This window comes from Pelophylax lessonae (assembly GCF_965119305.1).
Source record: "Pelophylax lessonae genome assembly, chromosome: 12".
NCBI lineage: Eukaryota > Metazoa > Chordata > Amphibia > Anura > Ranidae > Pelophylax > Pelophylax lessonae.
Genome location: NC_138779.1, coordinates 211,467,168 through 211,477,247, shown reverse-complemented (window position 1 = coordinate 211,477,247; position 10,080 = coordinate 211,467,168).

The window sequence follows — 10,080 nt, the reverse complement described above, 5'->3', positions numbered from 1 at the left end:
TTCCTCATTAGAGCCCTGCAGCTGCCACAGCTGATAGATAATTATGAAACCACTCCCATTAGACCCACTCAGCACAGAGGAATAAACAATGATTTCTTCAGAAGACCAAAAGGTAGGAATCTGCAACAAAGTTTGTTAAACTCCTTCTAATGTACAGAGATCACCCAGAGGGGAATGTTTTTTTCTCAATAAAAGTGGAGTTACGCTTTAATATAGCAAATGAAATGCGATAAAACCTAAAAATCCCATTGGTGCTTATTACAGGAGTGTCAGCCACAACAACGACATTCTTCTACATATTTACTTACAGGAAGGTGCCCACCGGACCCGGTACATTGCATCAGTTTTGCTTAGCATGCATTGAGTTTAGGCAACTCATTAAAACCGGAACAGCCAAAAAATCAGCCATTTTGTTTCCAACATAGCGCATCACAATGCAAGGTAGTGGGTGGGTGGCTACAAGCACCTACATTGGGGATGCATTACCTTGGTACGTTAGGGTGCAAATAAAATCTAATGGCAATACAATGCACTAACCTACAGTATCTCACAAAAGTGAGTACACTCCTCACATTTTTGTAAATATTTTATTCTATCTTTTCATGTGACAACACTGAAGAAATTACGCTTTGCTACAATGTAAAGTAGTGAGTGTACAGCTTGTATAACAGTGTAAATTTACTGTCCTCTCAAAATAACTCAACACGCAGCCATTAATGTCTAAACTGCTGGCAACAAAAGTGAGTACACCCCTAAGTGGAAATGTCAAAATTGGGAACAAAGTGTCAATATTTTGTGTGGCCACCATTATTTTCCAGCACTGCCTTAACCCTCGTGGGCATGGAGTTCACCAGAGCTTCACAGGTTGCCACTGGAGTCCTCTTACACTCCTCCATGATGACATCACGGAGCTGGGGGGATGTTAGAGACCTTGCGCTCCTCCAGCTTCCGTTTGAGGATGCCCCACAGATGCTCAATAGGGTTTAGGTCTGGAGACATGCTTGGCCAGTCCATCACCTTTACCCTCAGCTTCTTTAGCAAGGCAGTGGTCGTCTTGAAGTTGTGTTTGGGGTCGTTATCATGTTGTAATACTGCCCTGCGGCCCAGTCTACGAAGGGAGGAGATCATGCTCTGCTTCAGTATGTCACAGTACATGTTGGCTTTCATGGTTCCCTCAATGAACTGTAGCTCCCCAGTGCCGGCAGCCCCCGACCATGACACTCCCACCACCATGCTTGACCGTAGGCAAGACACACTTGTCTTTGTACTCCTCACCTGGTTGCCGCCACACGCGCTTGACACCATCTGAACCAAATAAGTTTATCTTGGTCTCATCAGACCACTGGACATGGTTCCAGTAATCCATATCCTTGGAAAAAGATAGCGATCTATGGATGGACTTTATTGGCACACCACGATGACACAATGTCGTAAAAAAATATAATATTTATTCAAAATATATTAAAATATTGGATAACACATCCATAAAGCATTGCCATTAAAATGTATGCAACAACGTGGCTCAAAATTATTGTAACAACATGTGGACCCCACCATACCACACAAGACATAAGTGATAAACGGAAACAGAAACCATGTGTTCTATTGCTAGAACTTTGTAGTATATATAGCTGATAATGGATTTCCAACGGTGGCAGTGGATTTACTGTAAGCGATAACGTTCTCTACACGTTTCGCCCTGCCGCGCTTCTTCTGGAGAGTATTGTTTTAAAGTATTAAATCACAATGTCTAAGAGAAAAAGGGACATGAAGGAGGGATCATCCAACATAGCCCACAACAATGCTCTAATGAATATACACATGTATACAAACAGCCCTGTACACATATGTATATGTACAAAACTTTATATATCACCTTACTGATAATAAAAATAAGAGTGTTGCAAATGTTTTGTTCTAAGATTGCCCATTATTTGGCTCCATCCATCTTCCCATCAACTCTGACCAGCTTCCCTGTCCCTGCTTAAGAAAAGCAGCCCCACAACATGAAGCTGCCACCACCATGTTTCACAGTGGGGATGGTGTGTTCAGGGTGATGTGCAATGTTAGTTTTCCGCCACATATAGCGTTTTGCTTTTAGGCCATAAAGTTCAATTTTGGTCTCATCTGAGCAGAGCACCTTCTTTCACATGTTTGCTGTGTCCCCCGATGGCTTCTCACAAACTGCAAGCGGGACTTCTTATGGTTTTCTTTCACCAATGGCTTTCTTCTTCTCACTCTTCTATAAAGGGCAGATTTGTGGAGCGCACGACTAATAGTTGTCCTGTGGACAGATTCTTCCACCTGAGCTGTGGATCTCTGCAGCTCCTCCAGAGTTCCCATGGTCCTCTTGGCTGCTTCTCTGATGAATGCTCTCCTTGCCCGGCCGGTCAGTTTAGGTGGACGGCCATGTCTTGGTAGTGTTTGCAGTTGTGCCATACTCTTTCCATTTTCGAATGATGGATTGAACAGCGCTCCGTGAGATGTTCAATGCTTGCAATATTTGTTTCAAAACCTAACCGTGCTTTAAACTTCACCACAACTGTATCCCTGACCTGTCTGATGTGTTCCTTGGCCTTCATGATGCTGTTTGTCCACTAAGGTTCTCTAACAAACCTCTGAGGGCTTCACAGAACAGCTGCATTTATACTGAGATTAAATTCCACACAGGTGGACTCTATTTACTAATTAGGTGACTTCTGAAGGCAATTGGTTCCACTAGATCAGTGGTTCTCAATTCCGGTCCTCGGGACCCACCAACAGGCCAGGTTTGCAAGATAACTAAATTACATCACAGGTGATCTCATTTGCTGCTCAGTGATTGCAGTATTCTAGTCTGCATCCCCCAAGGTAATACTTAAAATCTGGCCTGTTAGTGGGTCCCGAGGACCGGAATTGAGAACCACTGCACTAGATTGTAGTTAGGGGGTATCAGAGTAAAGGGGGGTGAATACAAATGCATCACGCCACACTTTTCACATATTTATTTGTTAAAAAAATGTTAAAACCATTTATCATTTTCCTTCCACTTCACAATTATGTGTCACTTTGTGTCGGTCTATAAAATCCTAATAAAATACATTAACGTTTTTGGTTGCAACGTGACAAAATGTGGAAAATTTCCAAGAATGGGTATGAATACTTTTTCAAGGCACTGTATATTTGTCTATTCTATGTGGAAAAAAGAAGCAAGGGTTCTGATTAGTTACTACAGGCAACAGCTTGGAATTTGGTCCAATTTTTTAACTTAATTAACCTAATTTTTTTTAACTTTTTGTTCATAAATATCCATTAGCGTTTGCATTTTTTTCAAAAGCTTTTTAAACATTAACCGCTTAGAGATATTGCGGCAGGCTGGCTCGACTGCGCGAATCAACATATTGGGGACGTCGGTTCGCGGTCCTGGGGGGAAGGCAGGCACCGCCGGCAGCGCGCTCCCACTCCCACTAGGTAGCGGGGATGCTGATCCACAGGACCCCGCTGAGAGAGGACGGTCGGCTGTTGTAGACACAGCAGAGCGTTGTTCTCTCTGGAATGATCACAGAGCGCCTGTGATCCTTCTATATAGGATCACAGGTCTCTATGGTCATTTCAGAAGCCCATCCCCCCCACAGTTAGAATCACTCCCCTAGGGTCACATTTAACCCCTTGATCACCTATACTGTTAACCCCTTCCCTGCCAGTGTCATTATTACAGTAACAGTGCATATTTTTAGCACTGATTACTGAAGTAATGTCCTTGGTCCCCCCAAAAGTGTCTTCTATATAGGATCACAGGTCTCTATGGTCATTTCACAAGTCCCCCCCCCCCCACAGTTATAAAACACCCCCTAGGCTCACACTTAACCCTTTGATTACCCCTAGGTTAACCCCTTCCATGCCAGTGTCATTATTACAGTAACAGTGAATATTTGTAGCACTGATTACTGTAGTAATGTCACTGGTCCCCCCAAAAGTGTCCAAAATGTCAGTTAGGGGTCCGATCTGTCTGCCGCAATGTCGCAGTCCCGCTAAAAATCGCAGATCGCCGCCATTACTAGTAAATAAAAATGACCTAAATCTTTCCCCTAGTTTGTAGACGCGATAACTTTTACGCAAACCAATCAAAATGCGCTTATTGTGATTTTTTTTTAACAAAAATACGTAGCAGAATACAAATTGGCCTAAATGGATGAAAAAAAAAATAGTTTTTAAAATTTTTATTTTTTTCATTGATGGAAGATATTGACATTTCTTCTTTGTTTATTTTTTGTTTATTAAAAAAATAAATATAAAACAAATAAAAATATTTTGCTTTTTGTCGCTCACTTTGTACAATGGATGTTTCACTTATCATCTGCTGTTACTGCCTTTCTACTTCAATAAAATATTTGAAAAAAAAAAAAAAATATATATATATATATATATATATATATATATATATATATATATATATATATATATATATATATATATATATATATATATATTTTTTTTTTTTTTGGGAAGTGAAAAATATTGCTTTTTTTTTTCAGAATTGTCGCAGAAAACAAATTGGCCAAAAATTTAAAAAAATTTTGATTTTTACATTTTTTTGGGGGGGAATTTCATACAAAAAAAATGTAAAAAATATTGTTATTTTTTCAAAATTTACGCTCCTTTTTTTTTGTTTATAGCGCAAAAAATAGAAACCGCACAGGTGATCAAATACCACCAAAAGAAAGCCCTATTTGTGGGAAAAAAAGAAAATAAATTTTATTTGGGTACAGCGTCGCACGACCACGCAATTCTCTGTTAAAGTAACGCAGTGCCGAATCACAAAAAAATGGCCCGGTCATTAAGGGGGCAAATCCTTCCGGTCCAGAAGTGGTTAAAAAAACAAAAATAAATTAAAAAAAAAATAAAAATATAATAAAATTAAAATAAAAAATAAAATAAAATAAAATAAAAAAAAAAAGGTTAAAAAATAGCTTTGATTGCTTTAAACTTGTTTGGTTCCCCCCTTCGGGAATACTACATCTTGTTTGATATAACAATTTAACTCTGTTATGGAAGCGTTATACTTTTCCTTGTACTTGTTAAGATTTTACACTTACTGGTTGATATATTTCTCATGCCTGCTGTATGACTTTTCATTTTTCAATAAAATTATTCAATAAAATATTTTGGGGGGAAAAAAATATATATATTTTTTTTTTATTATATTCTGAAACTTTGTTGTACATTTTACATCCATATGAATTCATCCTGTCTACAGAAAATAATTAATTCTGTGAAACACATTTGCTTGCATTCAAGGATGTACCAATTTTCTGCAAATCAGACATTTTCAGGACAATCATAATTTTGCTCCTGTTCTACTTTCCTGATTGGATCGTCCCTGACGTGATAGTTATGTAATCTTTGTGACTGATGTCGCCGGACAAAATGTATAATTACAATTACTTTCTATTGCATAATCAATATTTCTGCAATTTGCAATCTTACAATAATTGGTTAGTCACACATGATGTGCAAAAATGTTTCCTGTAGCTCAAAGCAACACATCCAAAATTTTCCATCGCATGTGCATCAATGTTACAAATGTGACAAATGCATCATTTTCTGGGCAGGGAACGTTCTTCATATCTAGACTCCATTCGCACTTGGAAGACACCAACGTTGCGCCAACTTTGGAGCGCCACTTTGGTGCAACTTTTACGCAACTTTGGATGGGGGCAAATTGGATATGATTTTGGTTTTGACCAGTGATAACGCACGACTGTTGCATTTTATAACATTCAGGTTCAGAGTTGAAGCTGGTATAGCTGCAAAGGGTGGGCCAACTCAATATTGAACCCTACGGACTAAGACTGGGATGCCATTAAAGTTCATGTGTGTGTAAAGGCAGGCGTCCCAATACTTTTGATACTATCATGTATGTGCGACTTAAATTTGTGGCAACTTTAAAGTAGTATCTGCACTACTTTGGTCCGACTTTCATGCAGCTTGAGGGCCATAGACTTCAATGGTAACCCTTAAAAGTTGCATGAAAGTCGGACCAAAGTAGTTCAGATACTACTTTAAAGTTGCCACAAATTTAAGTCGCACATACACGATAGTATCAAAAGTATTGGGACGCTTGCCTTTACACACACATGAACTTTAATGGCATCAAAGTCTTAGTCCGTAGGGATCAATATTGAGTTGGCCCATCCTTTGCAGCTATAACAGCTTCAACTCTTCTGGGAAGGTTGTCCACAAGGTTTAGGAGTGTGTCTATGGGAATGTTTGACCATTCTTCCAGAAGCGCATGTCAATGTTATTGAGAAGGGACTTAAAAAAAAAATAAAAAATCAGTTGCGTTAATGCTATTGGGAAGGGACCTAAAAAAACAAAATCAGTTGCGTTAATGCTATTGGGAAGGGATTTAAAAAAAAAATAAAAATCAGTTGCGCTAATGCTATTGGGAAGGGATTTTAAAAAAAAAAATCAATTGCTTTAATGCTATTTGGAAGGGACTTAAAAAAACAAAAAAAAACAAAATTAGTTGCGTTAATGCTATTGGGAATGGACTTAAATGAAAAAAAATAATAAGTTGCGTTAATGCTATTGGTAAGGAATTAGAAAAAAAAATCAATTGCGTTAATGCTATTGGGAAGGGACTTAAAAAAAAATTAGTTGCGTTAATGCTATTGGGAAGGGACTTAAATGAAAAAAAAAATAAGTTGCGTTAATGCTATTGGTAAGGAATTAGAAGAAAAAATCAGTTGCGCTAATGCTATTGGGAAGGGATTTAAAAAAAAAAAATCAATTGCTTTAATGCTATTTGGAAGGGACTTAAAAAAACAAAAAAAAACAAAATTAGTTGCGTTAATGCTATTGGGAATGGGCTTAAAAAAAAAAAAAAATCAGTTGCGTTAATGCTATTGGGAAGGGATTTAAAAGAAAAAAAAATCAATTGCGTTAATGCTATTGGGAAGGGACTTAAAAAAAAAATCAGTTGCGTTAATGCTATTGGGAAGGGACTTAAAAAAAAAAAAAACAAAATCAGTTGCGTTAATGCTATTGGGAAGGGACTTAAATGAAAAAAAAAATAAGTTGCGTTAATGCTATTGGTAAGGAATTAGAAAAAAAAAATCAATTGCGTTAATGCTATTGGGAAGGGACTTAAATGAAAAAAAAAAATAAGTTGCGTTAATGCTATTGGGAAGGGACTTAAAAAAAAAAATCAGTTGCGTTAATGCTATTGGTAAGGACTTAAAAAAAATAAAAATAAATCAGTTGCGTTAATGCCATTGGGAAGGGAATTAAATGAAAAAAAAAAATCAGTTGCGTTAATGCTATTGGGAAGGGACTTAAATGAAAAAAAAATAAGTTGCGTTAATGCTATTATGAAGGGACTTAAAAAAAATAAATAAATCAGTTGCGTTAATGCTATTGGTAAGGAATTAAAAAAAAAAAAAAAATCAATTGCATTAATGTTATTGGGAAGGGACTTTAAAAAAAATAAACAAAATCAGTTGCGTTAATGCTATTGGGAAGGGACTTGTATCATGTATGATTCAGTTTCCCAATAGCATTAACGCAACTGATTTTGTTTATTTTTTTTAAAGTCCCTTCCCAATAACATTAATGCAATTGATTTTTTTTTTTTTTTAATTCCTTACCAATAGCATTAACGCAACTGATTTTGTTTATGTTTTTTCCTTGTAGGTATACTTTAAAAAAAAAAAAAAAAAAAAAAAGGCTGACAGTTGTAAGAACCCTCACAGTCTTTTATAGTTTGTCCCAAATTCTTCAACTGTCAATTTTGCTGGACACATAAATATGGAGGGAAATATCAATAAATACACGTTAAATAAAAATAAATCCATATCCTGATTACTACAAATATGAATCCTATACAGTTATTAGAATACAATATTTTGTTGTGATGAATGGGATGAGTGTGCAGTGCTCCTACCTCCGGTGCTTCTGCTGGGTGTCAGTGATCCGAAGGGCAGTGCCAGCACAGGTCACACTACTTATAACTGTTTAGCTGGGGGGAGTTCCTCAGCTGTCACCACGCTTACATTTTTATATGTTAGTGCAATGTACACTGTGGAGAGGCGCAGCCCAAATCCCAGGGCTCAGGTGACTTTCATGCTATCAATGCAAACACAATGCTCAGGTGAGATTCTGGTCATAGCTGAACTATAGAAAAAAAAAAATGGCAGTTTGCTCAACGTTGGAAACTGCCATCATCATTTCAGAAGGAAAGGTCAGCAATGGAAACCTCCATACTTCTTTAACCACTTCTGGACCGGAAAGAATTTGCCCCATTAATGACCAGGCCATTTTTTGCGATTCAGCACCACGTTATTTTAACAAACAATTGTGCAGTCGTGCGATGCTATACCTAAATAAAATTGATGTCTTTTTTTTCCCCACAAATAGAGCTTTCTTTTGGTGGTATTTGATCACCTGTGCGATCTTTATTTATTGCGCTATAAACAAAAAAAGAGCGACAATTCTGAAAAAAAAAACAATATTTTTCACATTCTGCTATAAAACATTCCCAATATAAAAAAAAAAATTTAAATCTAATTTTTTCATCCTTGTAGGCCAATTTGTATTCTGCTACATATTTTTGGAAAAAATATCCCAATAAGCGTATATTGATTGGTTTGCGCAAAAGTTATCACGTCTACAAACTAGGGGAAATATTTATGTTATTTTTATTTTTTTACTAGTAATGGCGGCAATCTGTGATTTTTAGCGGAACTGCGACATTGCGGCGGACAGATCGGACCCCTAACTGACATTTTTGACACTTTTGGGGGGACCAGTGACATTACTACAGTAATCAGTGCTAAAAATATACACTGTTACTGTACTAATGGCACTGGCAGGGAAGGGGTTAAAACCAGGGGCGATCAAAGGGTTAAGTATGAGCCTACTACTAAGAAGTGGTTAAAGCGGAGTTCCGGCCTCAAATACCTTTTTTAACTAAAAATACCCCTATAATACTAATCCATCGCCCTTCACAGAACCGCTATTCTCATACTTACAAGGTGTACAGTATTGGATTTTAGTCAAAATCTTACTTTTAAAAACGGTGTCTGGGCGCGGCCATCTTGGATGTGGGCATCTGAAGCCGCAGTGTAATCTGCTGTGTCCTTCTTCCTGATTGCAGCCTCCTGGGAGTGATGACAAACAGCTCCCAGGATGCAATGCAAAGGCGGAAGTGATGTCGGTGGCAGCGGCCACGGAGGGGGGAGAAGGAGGAAGTACAATCAAAAATGCCCTAACAATAAGGTAAGGGACCGCCTGAAAATGCCCAATTGTTGATCAGCATAGCGAGCGCTCCAGGAATCACTAAAGTTGCAAAATAGGCCGGAACTCTGCTTTAAATGACTTGCATCTATTTTTCATCCTAATAGATGAAGTGAATATAAATAAATATTGTCTTACATTTCACGCCAGGCCTCCCTGAACTGCAACTTAAATACATTTTAATCTTTTTTTTTTTTTTTGCTGTGTGATTTATGACTGAGCAAATTTATCTATAACCCGGTCATATCTCGATGGCACCACCATGAAGCGCTGGAGGTTGCAGAGGGCCAATGGCAGCCCAGGGGCGGTAATGGATGTAATTCCCTGCACACTGCTAATTGGTGTTTGACCTTTTGGTAAATCCCTTGTATACACACAGGTAGGATTAGAAGCCTTCAGTGAACTGTTTCCCGGATGAGTGATGGTTTGTCCTTTTCATGTTCTTGGCTTTTACCAAGTTTATTTTATTTATTTATTTTTTTTAATCCTTTTTTTTTTTTTTAACCACTTTAGGACCGGAGGATATTCCTGCTTTACGTCCAGGCCACTTTTTGCGATTCGGCACTGTGCGACTTTAACCACTTAAGCCCCGGAGGATTTGGCTGCTAAACGACCAGAGGGTATTTTGCGATTCGGCACTGCGTGACTTTAACGGACAATTGCGCAGTCGTGCGACGCTGTACCTAAACGAATTTGGCGTCCTTTTTTTCCCACAAACAGAGCTTTCTTTTGGTGGTATTTGATCACCTGTGCGATTTTTTGATCACGCGCTATAAACAAAAAAAGAGCGTAAATTTTGCAAAA